General features: G+C 45.3%; 1 protein-coding gene across 4 annotated transcripts in view; it reads left to right on the top strand.

Moving 5' to 3' along the window:
• ST6GAL2 (ST6 beta-galactoside alpha-2,6-sialyltransferase 2) overlaps positions 1-13,513 on the top strand; it is a 77,381-nt gene that overhangs the window by 27,700 nt on the left and 36,168 nt on the right. Inside the window, exon 1 of one of the 4 annotated variants that reach the window (XM_047746738.1) lies at positions 5,264-5,286. The exons of the other annotated variants lie outside the window; for them this stretch is intronic. The gene's annotated coding sequence lies outside the window, so the exon portion shown is untranslated. Of the gene's footprint in view, positions 1-5,263; positions 5,287-13,513 lie in introns of those variants that run through there. 4 annotated transcript variants of the gene reach the window in all.

The raw sequence follows: 13,513 nt of genomic DNA, 5'->3' as shown, positions 1-13,513 counted from the left end.
AGGGAAGAGAAAATGACAAGGACCCAGCGAGTCTGTGGGAATTAATTCCCCCTCAAAGAGTTTCACTCAGCCTCCTGGAGCATCCACAGAGAACAGGCAGGATGGAAGCAGGGAGACGGGTCCCAGGGTCGTTGCACTGGTGCTGGTGACAGGTGGCTTGGACCACTTTGGGGCAGTAGGGAAGGCAACTGCTTGCACGAGTGTAGGTATGTTTTAGGGTTATGGCTGTCTATGTCAGATTAGGGCTGGTGGTTGGAACTGGGTGTAGGTTTAAGTAGAAAGAAGCAGCAAAAATAACACCAAATTCTTTGACCCAGGCACCTGGGTAAAGGCCCGCCATTTACTGGATGGAGAAAGGCTAAGGGATGAAAAGAGAGTAACGAGTGTTTGCTTTGGACCCGTGAAGTTTGAGATTGCTAGGAAAACTTAAGGGGAGCTGTCACACAAGTAGTTGGTTTTATGGGTTTGCAGTTCAGAGACGTCAACATGATGGATATAAATGTGGGCAGCATTGGGAGGGAGAAAATGTAGCATGCTTCTAGCTTACGTAGCAGGTATCTATTCACAGTCCACATCCAGAAGTGTTCCAGAAATGCAACTTATCTCAATTCAACTTAAGCTGTATTTTGAGACCTTATACCACTCAGCGTTGGAAAAATCTGCCAATTTAGCTAACCTTTTCTAGTTAATTAAATTAACCAAAGTTGACATTAACGAGGGTTCTTAATTTAGGGCCCTCCCCCCCCCAACTTAGCTTCCTGACCTCAGGGAAACCATCTAGTCCTTAGCATCCAGGTTCATGCATTTTGGACTGGGCATTGAATTAGCTGCCTGGCCTTCTGCCTGTACATTACAGGACGGTGCTCTCTACTGTCCCCCTGCCCACACTGCATGTCCCCTCTGTCTGTGGATTTACTTGGGGGCCACAGTGGTTGTTTTTTCCTGCCATTCTGGGTACAGAAAACTCAGGTTCACACAGCCATCCCTGTGCTTCCTCCACAGCCTGAGGTTGGAGGTAAGAGTGCAGGAAGATCTCTTCTACAAACTAACCTTGAGTTCTGCTGTCTTCTTCCTCTTAGCATTAACATTGGAACCATCTTCAGAGGCCCTGGCCAGTGGCCATTTGCTCTGTTTCAGTTCCCACTCTCCTTTTCCATCAGCCAGGAGATCTTTTCAATCTCCCTTTGGGCAAGAAAAATCTGGGTCAGCAAGTATTTTTCCCAGTTTTTGTCCTGCTCTTCCCACCCCTTGAAATACAGCTTTGGAACTTTATATTTTATTTATTTACTTATTTATTATTAATTATTTATTTTAGAGAGAGAGCACGGGAAGGGGCAGAGGGACAGACAGAAGCTTAAGCAGGGTCCATGCCCAGTGCAGAGCCGGACGCGGGTGGGGCTCGACCTCACGACCCTGAGATCATGACCTGAGCCTAAATCAACAGGCTTAACTGACTGAGCCACCCCGGTACCCCAGGTTTTTGAACTTTAAAGGCAAGAATTGACATCACCGCCTCTATTTCCTTTGCAACGATTTTCCTTTAGATATGGGAGGTCTTCTGTGTATCTTGGTGAATGGAGGAAGGTCATGGGGTGAAAGGGAATGTGGTTAAAAAAAAAAATCCAGTTGAGACTGCACAACGTCGTACAAGACTGGTATACCTGATTTTTGTCCTTCCCATATGGTAAGCTCGATGGGGGTCAGGCAATATTTGATTTGCTCCGCATGGTAGACACAGTAGAATGTAGTAGATGCTCAGTTATCTGTGGAATGTATGAATGAGTGCAGTGATGGAAGACCAGGGTTGTGTGCCTACGTGCCCAGGCTCACAGGTACAGAACGCGTCTGTGCTGCTGTTCGCAGGGGAACCGTGACTTAGTGGTCGTGACTGGGGAGTTCTGGCTCTTCGAGCATATTCTAAGGGTGAGCCAAACCTCAGAATTAGAAACCTCAGAAATTATTTCACAATATGGACATTTTCTACAGACTTAAAAAAATGCAACTAGAGAAGCGTACTAGAGAGGAAACATTTGAACTTTTCCTAGGTTAGTCTTCAGGGCGCTGGGGCCCTTACATGCCCATCTCATCCCAGCTGCTCAGACCTTACCTTTAAGGGCAAAGGACAGTCAAGCTTCAGAAGTTCAGAGGACAGTGTTGAAAGCTCCGCACCGAGAAATTTCTTAGAAGTCTCATGTTTTCTATTAAATCTTCAAGTTGGTTTTGTATTTGACTCCATAATGGGTGCGTGTATGTGTTTTAATATAAAAGTTCATGCATTTTGAAGACAGTCTGCCTTATCCTCTTACTCTGGTGGAAATTGCATCCCATCGTTAGAAACTTGGTGTTTGGGTACTAACAATTTGGCACTTTCTCTTAATAACGTTTTTAAAAGTTCCATTCTTAAAACCAAATTTCAACAGTGTTTAGGCTGCATTAGTAAAGCCACTAATTAGCCTTACAAAGCAAACTACTGCCATTTTCACTTGCTCAGAAAAATAGTCACCATCGACAATTTTCCCTGGCAGGGTGATTTTTTTTTTTTTAATATATATAATGGGATCATCTTTTTGATTTACATAATTTTATGGGACAAAAAAATCATCTAAGATAACTTTGATGGAATAATGGAATCTATAGGGATGCCTGGGTGGCTCAGTTGGTTAAGCGGCTGCCTTAAGCTCAGGTCATGATCCCAGCATCTTGGGATCTAGTCCCACATCAGTCTCTTTGCTTGGCAGGGAACCTGCTTTTCCCTCTGCCTCTGCCTGCCACTCTGCCTGTGCTTGCTCGCTCCCTCTCTCTCCCTCTCTCTCTCTGACAAATCTTTTAAAAAATAATGGAATCTATATATTCATAATTATATCATGAAAACTGAATGAATTTGTAGGACATCTAATTTTAAGGTTCCTACTAACGCATTTTTCTTGGGTATTTTCTACAACTCTGTCAGGTAAGGAGAACAACCATTATCCTCATGTCCTCATTTGGACGGCCTACAATTTAACCAGGTACTATCCTGGCTCCAACACATGCTAACAGTGGGACTTTTAAGTAACTTCAATGTGATTCATATCTCTCATCCATATAATGGGATTCACCGTCGCTCCCAGGTCATAGGTTTTGAGACATACTGAAATTATAACTGTTCCGTGCTTTAGAAGATATCATGAATGCCAGACAGATTGGAGGTTAAATTATTACGGGCATTACTGAGAGCCATGCTTAATTTGTGACATTGGTGTCGAGAATACTTTGGATTATCAATCCCCCACCTTTCTTCCCACAACTACCAAATCTAGACTTAAGGCCAACTCAATTTGACCTACAGAGATTCATACCATGATCCTTATTTCTCAGTAGACTGAGAACTCCTTCTATGTGGGAAAATCAAGAGGGGAAGCAGAGATCAGAGATGTCGTTCTGGAGATGTCCCTCAACTTAATCAACATAGGACTCAGAGACAGTAAGATGGCACCCATCAGTGCTTAACACAGAGCCTGGGGCCACATGGAATAGCTATTTTTAGATACTACTTAATGGTAGCAACAATAGAGACTTTGTTAGCATTTTCTCATTAAAATATATTATTCTGTATCAACCTGTTAAAGTTGGGATTATTTTCAGCTTCATATGATGAAGCTGAGAATCCAAAAGGTAAAGTAACTTGCCCCAAATCACGTATGTGGAAAGAGTGAGGGCTAGAATCTCAGTGCTTTTCTGTGCTTTCATAAATCACTCTAGCTGTAAGTTATTCTTTTCTGGATTGATGATGGTGTCACATGAGAGTCTTAACCAAGCTGGAATCCAGTGTAAAATCTAAATGTTAGATTTATATTTTGTGCGAAGAGATTAAGCAGGAATTATTAGCCAAAGAGATTAGGAAATAGAAATGTAAATATAAACACAGTTAATGATTTCTCTTATTTTTACAAGTCTTATAACAACGTCTATTTTTCAACATTTATTACGTGTAAAATTGCTATGTTTAAATCCGTTCAGAGAGAGAGAGAGAATACAGGCACACCTGGGTGGCTCAGCTGCTTAAGCATCCAACCCTTGGTTGCAGCTCAGGTCATGATCTCAGGGTCGTGAGACCAAGCCCTGTTTTGGGCTCTGCACTGGGTGTGGAGTCTGCTGGAGATTTTCTGCCTCTCTCTCTCCAACTGCCCCTCCCCATCCCTGCACATGCTCGCTCCCCTCTCTTTCTCTCTCTCTTGCTCTGGCTCTCTCTCAGATAAATAAAATCTTTTAAAAACACAGAGAATACATAAGAAGGGAGTTTATATACTCGGATTTAGTATTTATTAATATTCTGCCCTACTATTTTGGATCTTTTCTTTATAAGAAAGGACATTTTTGAGCAACGATGCGAGTGTTCTCTGTCCCTCCCACTCCTCCAAATCTCGGTCTTTCTTCCTCAGAGGTAGCTGCTAGCTGAGGTTTGTACGGGCGTTTTAAAATCTCTCGTGAGTTGGCTTCTGCAGCTTGTGTTTTTCCCCCAGCTTTCCACTTGAGATCTCCTGGTGCTGATCTATGGAGATGGATCTAAAGCAATTAGCCTTTTTTATTTTCGTGATTTGTTAAGATGGGACTCTCGCCACAGAAAACACTTTCTTTCCCCTGATGGGCAAAACAAGTGCCCCGCGGGGCCTGTGAAGTTTTCTGAAAGGGGGTTTCTTCTAAGCACTTTCTTCCTGGGCTCTTGTGAGAGCCAGCCCCATTGTCTGGACTGAAGAGACATGTTGGACTTTGAATCTACTCCATGCTTTTGGGGTTCAAGAATTTAAATCTTACTTTCCCCAAGAACTTTATCCAGTTCCCAAGGCCCAAGTATCATAGGTTATATAGTCAGCCTGACGTTAGGTCTAATAAATATTCTTTGAATTATAGCAACGGAAAATAAGGTAACACAATGAACCATTAGAAGATAATTCTCGGGCATCCGGTCCCTGACTAAATGGGACTGAGACAGCAGAGAGAGGTCTTTATGGAGACTGGGTTTATTCTGTTCTTATTAACTTGAATCAGGTGCTGGTGTTTATCAAAACAAGGGCACATCCATTTGGGACCATGTAAAGAGAGGGTTGCCTACCGGTGAGTTTCAAGTGTATACTCATGGGGCCAATACTCATACAGTGAAGTCCATGCTGGTTACACCACTTTTTTACTTTTACAGACTCTCAAAGCCGGGATTGAAAAATCATATTTATGTGGCTTTCATTTCGGGCCAGGCACCGGGCCAGTCACGTCGCACGCAGAGCCTTTACTCATTCATTTCACAGAGCTGTGAGCATCTCAGCAGTGTGATGACTCACATTGGATGAGGAAACTGAGGCTCAAAGGGTTGAACTGGAATGACACAGCTGGCAGAGCATCTGAACAGGCTGTCTGACCACAGGGCTTCCTGGTCAGCCGTACATCTCCTGCCTTCCTCATGGGTAGAGTCGTCAGTATCACCCTGTAACACTGGGTAAGCCGGAGATGGTGGCTGACTTGTCCCCTGAGTGATGCCGGCTCTCCCTTGCCATCACACACACATCCCCTGCCAGCCCACACTGAAGCTCTGGCCCCTCTCGGGCTCGGTTGTACCGAAGTCCCCTATAAGAACCACCTGTGAACCACCTACACTTTTACCTGGAAGCCCACTTTATGTTTGTGGGAACAGAGTAGAACTTTCAAATCTCAGTGGCAGATAGGCAATAATTCATCTTTGTGACTATTAAACATCACTGCTGAAGCCAATTTACAGCTTCAATCATGAGCCTTGGCATATTATTGGTGTAAAGTGTAAATATTTGAATGTTAATTATTGTAAAACAAACAGGCCACTGTGTCCAAAGCAGATGAATGCTGTTTCAGGAAGCCAGCAGACCCTCGCTAGTAGGCAGCTTGTGTTGTCTCTGTAGGACCAATAATAGACGTCTGGAATCATTGCCATCTCCCTCTGCCCCAACAGCACCTGCCACCTCATTCCAGAAAGTTCTGAAAGCTAAAAGCTGCCCAGAGTGGCTCACATATGTGCATCCTTGCCTTTTAAACCATTTCCCATCTGCCCTACTACTTGAGGAAAAATCTCTGTTGCTGAAATGATTCACCCAGAAAGAGAATACGATAGTCTTCCTGAGCCATTCCTGGTCACCTGACTTCGCACCCTGCAAATTCCCGCCCCAGGCACACTTAGCCCAGTGGTACCACCGTTGCAAATGACTAAGTCCCTTTCATACCCATGTGGGCTTCAGTGTCCAACCCTCGTCCCCCTCCTCTTTAAAGTAACCCATGATTACTTTCATCTGTATCGCAGCCATCTGTCCTGGGACAGAGAACCAAGCAGTCAGAATTGTGGTCTTCCTACCAAGATGACAGATTCCTTGAGATCTTGGACCTTCACACCTGTGGCCTCATGGGAAATGTTAGTGAATTGGCACCCTATTCTGACTGGGCAAAATCCACTCGGTTGGCCCGCCAACGCTAAGCTGTCTCTGGCGATTGCCGAGCAGGTGAATTCTGGGGAGGTGTGGATTCCAAGGCCTAACTAGGAAGATCAATTTCTCCAGCATTCAAAAACATGTTAGGAAAGATGGGATGTTAGGGGATCACGCGGCCGAGTCAGCGTAGGGAGCTAGCCCAAAATTTGGCATAGTACTTTATGGCCGAAAGAAAAAAATCTCATTAAAATCTCAAGCACTCGGTGTGGTGCATAAACATTGAATTTTGGAGCACTGAAAAAAAAAATAAAAATTTCAAGCACGGTGCAGCATCCCCTGGTTTTGCGATCTAGTTAGTACAAAAAGATAGGGGTTCTGGAACAAGGTACATGAAGCAGACCACTTAGAGCTTCCGTTTCTCCATATACTGAAGGAGAATAATAACGTTTACTAGGGAGCTTGAGGTAAAGATTACACTGGGAATTCAGAATTGACAATGAGACCGCACAGAGGAGGCACTTGGTATAGTGCCCGGCATGGGATAGGCATCTGAGACCGCTGATGCTGGTTATTCCATCTCCCCGACTGCTCCTGACTGCTGTTCCTTGTAGTAACCTAACCTTATGGCCACTGCTTACATTTGCTGCCCCCCCACACACACACGCCCCCGCTGGCCTGGGAAGGCTCACAAGCTGTGCATTCCCTCCCTTTGAGCCCAGCCAGGAGCCCTATCCAGGCAGTCTCACTTATTTTGTATTATGAATTATAGTCATTCATTTCATTTATTTAAAATATTCGTCGGGAACCTTTCATGGAACCACCTCCACTCTTTGCTGGGAACACAAAAGACTGAAAGTGATATGGTCCCACCCTCAACTAGCCCCCACTATTCCCAAGATTATTCAAGCTTCCAGATTTGACATTCAACAAGAAGCCACGCCACCAGTGTTTTAAACTCAGGTCTTGGCCTAGCAAGCTTGTGTGAGTTGGCCAGCCCTCAAGGAACAGTGTCCCTCTTCGCACAGAGGATGGCTACCCCTGTTCTGGTCATGAGGAAACATGGCCTGAGCCGGGCCACCTTGCCCTCGGGGCTCCCAGTGCGCTCTTGTAGGACAATGAAGCCACCGATCCTCCAGGACCCATTAGAAGGCTGGGCAGCCCTCCACCACCCAGTCCTACTGACCGGGCTGACCTCCTTCTTTCTGTTCTTCTGGACATTAGCTTAAAAATGGGCTGTGACCAAGCCGGGAGAGAATTAAGGCAGGGGGTGGGGGGGCATCTTGGAGTCCTGCGTGCAGCAGTCTGGATGCTAGCTCACTAGCTCACATTCACAGAAAATGAGAAAAGGAAAGAAAAGGGATTATTTGTGAAAGGAGCCGATGGAGGCTGTGAAGAGATAGAGGCATTCCAGCTGGGGACGTCCCCTCCCTCTTCTGAAGGATGAAGAGTGTTTTCTTGGGTGTGTGACAAGAGCTAATTTTAGAAAAATGAATCTGGAAAGAAAATGACTCCTGAAGTCTATTAAGACACATGAATGTCTCACTATAGCTCACAGACTAAATCTTCTTTATTATATCAATGTTCAAGTAAATACTTAGATTTAAGATCCTTTAGACAACTTCTACACCAAAAAAGAGACACGAGCGTTTCTCAGACCAACAGAAAACCCCGGCCAGATGGCAGCTGTAACACACACATCCATCAAAGTGGGTTAAAAAAAAATACTCTCCATTCAGGAAAACCAGGGAGCCAGCCTGTGAACCTCCAGGCATAAGAGGGACGTCGTTCAAGTGGCAAAGGCCAGAATTAACTTCTCTTTCCCCTTGAACAAAATGAGACACTGGCGTATTAACCCTTTGCTGCACTTTGTCAGGTTCTCCTGTGGCTTACACTTTCCAATTTCACCTGACGACTTGTAATAAATGGTACCTTTTGGAAAATGTGATGTCTCTCTGAACGATTTCAAGGAGAGTTAACACTCTTTTGTATTATTTTGGACATCCATGCAGAAAAGTGACTCATTCCTTTGAGACTTAGTACCTAAGAGGCACTGAAATTCCTTAGCAAGTAGGACAATCAAAATAATTTCTGGCCGTGGGTCATTTTTTCATTGCATCTGGGTTCATCACTTTAGTGTTCCCATACAGGTTTCCTAGAGGCTTGGCTCAAAAGGCCACAGTAAATGGGACAGAAGTGGGAATAGACAAACAGAAGTTCAAGGAGGCAGAAGACATCCATCTGCTTAGAATGCAAACCTTAGCACGGCCAGGTACTAGTGTTAGCATCGCCGTGGAGAGAAGAGAAGGCCACATCACACACACAGACTGTGCTTATAATCTTGCTAGTTGTCTTCCCAGGGGAAAACTGTTAAGAACTCCACTGCCTCAGTCACTTAAACTAGCCCCGACAAAGCACACAGGAACATGAGATCAGGGAGCACATTGTCATTGGCACCTGGGGACAGGTGACTCACCTGATGCATGTCTTATATCTCCCTGATGCAATTTATATCACACAGCTAACGATGGGATAGAACAATGAGCATGCATTACTTTGCTTAAACCAGATCATTATAATATTTCAGATACACCACCTTAGAGGGGGAAAATGTGGGTTTTTTTTTTCTTTTTCTGTTTCTTAGCTGAACATCTCTTCCTATTAGGCTGTCTGGTTCTTTTAAGGACAAGAATGACCAATGGATCTGACACTGACGATATCCTCCATTTCTCTCTCTAACCTGAGTTTTTGTAAAGATGCCGATGACAGGACCAATGATACGTAAAATGATTTCTGTAGCATTTTGCTGGCAGAGAATTTGCTCTCGCCTTGCATTTAATCATTTTGGAGAATGTTCCCTTAATTGGCAGTAGAAGGTTTGCAGCGACGGAGGTTGCGGGGAAGGCTTTTGGATTATTATAAGTTCAGCCTAATCATAAGTTGAGACAGGGATCCCACTCCTTTCTATTATTACTGTGCATCAAAAGCCACAAGATCTTACCTAATGAAAAATCCTCATTATTGCTTTGGGATCTCTATTGCTTTCACGGTGCTCAGAGGCCTTCACAGATCCCACCCTTCTATTTCCCAAAAAAGTGGGCAGAGAGAACAAAATCTGCCCTGGTATCCTGGCCCCATTGCACCTCTTCTCCTGCTTTTCCTTTTAGGCCTTCCTTTTCTCCAGACTGCCTCACTCCCTCCCTTTCGTGTCTGTCATCTCCCCACAGAAAAACAAGTCTTCAGCTGCTTCCGTTGGGAACTAGGCATTTCTGTATAATGGGGTCTGTATGTCTGATGTTTCCACTCTGTTGCTTTGAAACAGCCAAGTGTCATCTGTCATCTGGCGGGGGAGGGGTTGCGGGGGAAGGTCAGAACCCTCAGTTCTAATCCCAAAGGCCAGAGGTTTCCAGGTCCTCTGCAAAGGATCCAGGCTTTCTCTTCATCCTTGCACATCCAGCAACCCAGTACACATCCCTTCCCTCCTGACTCTGCATTTTAAAAATAGTCCCTCCAGCAAATGCCCCACAAAGAACCTCCACTCCCCATTCTTTAATAATCCACCAAGTAATAAGGATTTCCAGCCAGAAGCAAAAAGACTGCCTTTTAAATGAGCAACTACACCCTTGCTGTGGCATAATCATTTCTCTGGTCTTTGTCCTCGGTTCCTGGCAGGAGCTTTTAAAACTCTAGTCATTTCCTGAGTGACATGAGTGTCTTTGTTATGTTCATGAGGTGACTCTTGGGGGGTCTCTGCTTGGCTTCAGGATGGGGACTGATCACCAGAATGGTCACCAGAAAGGCCCAGACTGGGGACTGAACTTGTCACACGGTTAAATCAGTGATTCAGTCAGTCATGCCTAGCAAATGGAACCCCAGGAAAAGCTCTGAATGCCAAGGTTGGGTGGAGCTTTGTGTTTCATGAACACAGGGATGTCGGGAGAGGGGGAAGTTCCCTGACACCGAAGACAGAGGGCAGAGATTCTCTGTTTGGGATCCACCCCCCCAAGACCTCAAACTACCTGTATACCTTCCTGAAAACCCAGTAGTCATTAGTGTAGGGCCTTTCTGAGTTCATTCTGGCTGATTATGGAACCTGGGAGCATTCCAGATTGCTAGCCAAATGCTCATAAGAGCAGGTGGCCTGGGGTTCCCCCTTAAGGCTGCCGTCTGAAGCAGAGGCAGTCTTTTGGGCCTGAGTCCTTAACTCATGAGCACCATGCTAACTTCAGAGGTTGGCGTCAGAGTTGTATTCAGTGTGCTCATTTGGGGCAAAGACAGAAAAATGGTCATTGAGGGTGCTTTTCTAATTTCTAATAGAAATGTCGAATCCTGGAACTATGCTCTAGATCTACAGAGTGGGCATCACCATTTGAAGCATGTGCTCAGGGATAGGACTAGAAAGATCACTTAGTGGATTCTTCCTCAAAGTGTGGTCCCCAGCCTATGCAAATCTGCACATGGTTCATTACCAGGTACTGATGAGATGTGTATGGAACTAGCTGGTAAGCATTTAGCATCTCTTACAGCAATCAGGCCTTGCCCAGATGCTTGGGAATGGAAATATAAAAGTATCAGGTTGTGACAGTTTGGAGGGAAAAAAAAATGATCCTTCCCCTACAGATAGTATAGCTTCAGGTGGTATGATCGAATGGAGTCAGAATTTAACGTTAAAAGTATTAAAAGTGAGTCTTAGAGTCAAGCAGATGGGTCGGTACGCAGTCTCTGCTGCTTGCTGTCTCTGAGGCTTTGGGCAAGTTACTCAATCTCTCTGAGCTTTTGTTTCCGCGTTTTTAAAATGGAGAGAGCAGTCTTTCCTAGGAGCAAGTGAGGTAGGTAGTCCAGAAAGAGTGCTAAGCATGGGGTGTGGCACAGAGGTTAACGGCTGGCATCATTTCTTCTTTGTAAATTTCATGGCATCAGCGTGTCTGGCTTAGCGAACACAAGTTCTGTCTATGTGTGTTTGCTTTTTCACTATAAATGAAACCAACAGCCTTGCCTTTACGTGATTATATGGTAAAGCAAACATTTTTAAAAGTCACAACTTATACATGTAAGTGAATACTGCTTTTCAAATCATCTCTGAGAGGCTAGACCCTCATTTCAGGGATGCCCCAGTGTTGGAAGATTCGGGGCTCTTCTCATTTCACATTTTGGTTAGCGCCTGTCCCAGTGAGCTGTTCTTAGGTAACAAATAGCTTCAAAACCTATTGGCTTAGAACCACAATCGATCACTATCACTCTGTGGCTAGACCGGGCTTGGCCGGGTTCTCACTTGAGGTCTTCCCTGCAGTTACCGTCAGAGATTGGCCAGGGCTGGACCATCTGAAAGCTCAATGCACCTGGGCATGCAACATGGTGTCTTCACTCTTCATGTCTCTTGTGGGGGCTGGACCACTGGAACAGCTTGAGGGTGTTTGGGCATCACTGAGTTTGTGTGGCCTTTCCCCACGGCTAGCTTGGGTTTCCTGGCTGCATGGTGGACTCAGGTCCGAGAGATATCTTTGTTCATGGCTAGCCTCCTCCTGAAGGGGTGTCTTAAGAAGCAGGAAGCAGAAGCTGCTGGACCTGAGCTGGGTAACTGATCAGAGCAGCTACAAAGCCCCTCCCAGAATGCGAGGACAGGAGCCATGGACTCCAGCTCTCCATGGGAAGAGAGTCAACAAATCTATGTCCATATTTAATCGGCTACAGAGCCACAAAGTAAATGTGGTTTTCTTACATTGGCAGGTCTTTTTAACCACCAAAAACAGTGTGTAGCTTCCACGGTAACTACAGATATGTAGGTATCACTCACATTGATAGGACTTATCTGAGTACAAACCCCAAATGTTGCATTTTGGTCACACCTCCGTGCCTTGGATTTTTAGTACCATCCATCAGCCTATGCCAGGGAAGGAGTCCCCCCTCTGAGCTCCTTCCTCTCTACTTTGAGTGATTTCTATTAATGACCCCCTTGAACCGCACATGGCCCCCCTCCACACCTCCCTGTCCCCCTTACCTGCTACACAGAAATCTGAAAGCTGATGCAACGAGCATGGCATACCCCCTTGCTCAGAAAACTTCACTCCTCCCCATTTCTCACAGAGCCTGTGGTTCTGGCATCCAGATAGGTCTTCAAGGTCTCCCATGCCTGGATGGGCATTACTATTCAGTTAAGTTTTTCCTACTTCCAACCCCACCACCCAGACATACAGCACCCCCCACACACACACACACGTAGACTCATGTTATTCTTTTTTTTTTTTTTCTTTTGTTTATTTGGCAGACAGAAATCACAAGTAGGCAGAGAGGCAGGTGGGGGGTGGGGGGGAAAGAAAGCTCCCTGAGCCTGATGTGGGGCTCGATCCCAGGATCCTGGGATCATGACCTGAGCCGAAGGCAGGGGCTTTAACCCACTGGGATACCCAGGCTCCCCACTCATGTCATTCTTTTAGCCATTATTTACTCAGTGTCTCCCTCTGTTGGACGCTGTGCTCATTGTTAGGCTCCAGTAGGCTCCAGTATTATTACATATGCCTTATGTTTTTTCCCTTTGGGGGGGCTTTACTTACATTCCTGAAGGTTCAGTGCATTTCTTAGTACCGTCTTATCCCACACAGCAATGTCACAATACACACGGATTGCAGTACGTATGAAGGAGAGGCTCCTTCTGCCTTACATTTTATCTTATACTTTTCATCTCCGCCTCCTTTGTCACCCTTTCCCTGTTGGAGGCTCATCGACAAACAGCAAGCTCTCTCCTCATCTCCTCCTTTATTTGAAATGTTAACACACCTCCCTCGTAGTCCATCAGAGATTCATGATGGGGATGAAGTAGGAGGGCATTTCTCGGGGTGCATTTTTGAAGTCCACAGGAGCTATGGTATAACATTGGCCCACGGCCACAGTCTCTGAAGCATTGCTTATTCAGAACCATAGGTGGACTTCTGGTATATTCCAGGAAGCCTCCAGAGCCTGGGGGAGACTATGAAGACTCTGATATGTCTGTCAGTCCTTAGAAACTGAGCCTTTGGTGTTCTGATAAAGCAGGGAAGAGAGGGCCGACTCTACTTCTTAATTCAGCTGCTTTGCTTTACCAAATGGAATTGTGT

Source organism: Lutra lutra, chromosome 9 (assembly GCF_902655055.1).
Source record: "Lutra lutra chromosome 9, mLutLut1.2, whole genome shotgun sequence".
Taxonomy (NCBI): Eukaryota; Metazoa; Chordata; class Mammalia; order Carnivora; family Mustelidae; genus Lutra; species Lutra lutra.
This window is presented reverse-complemented; position numbering and strand designations above follow the sequence as displayed.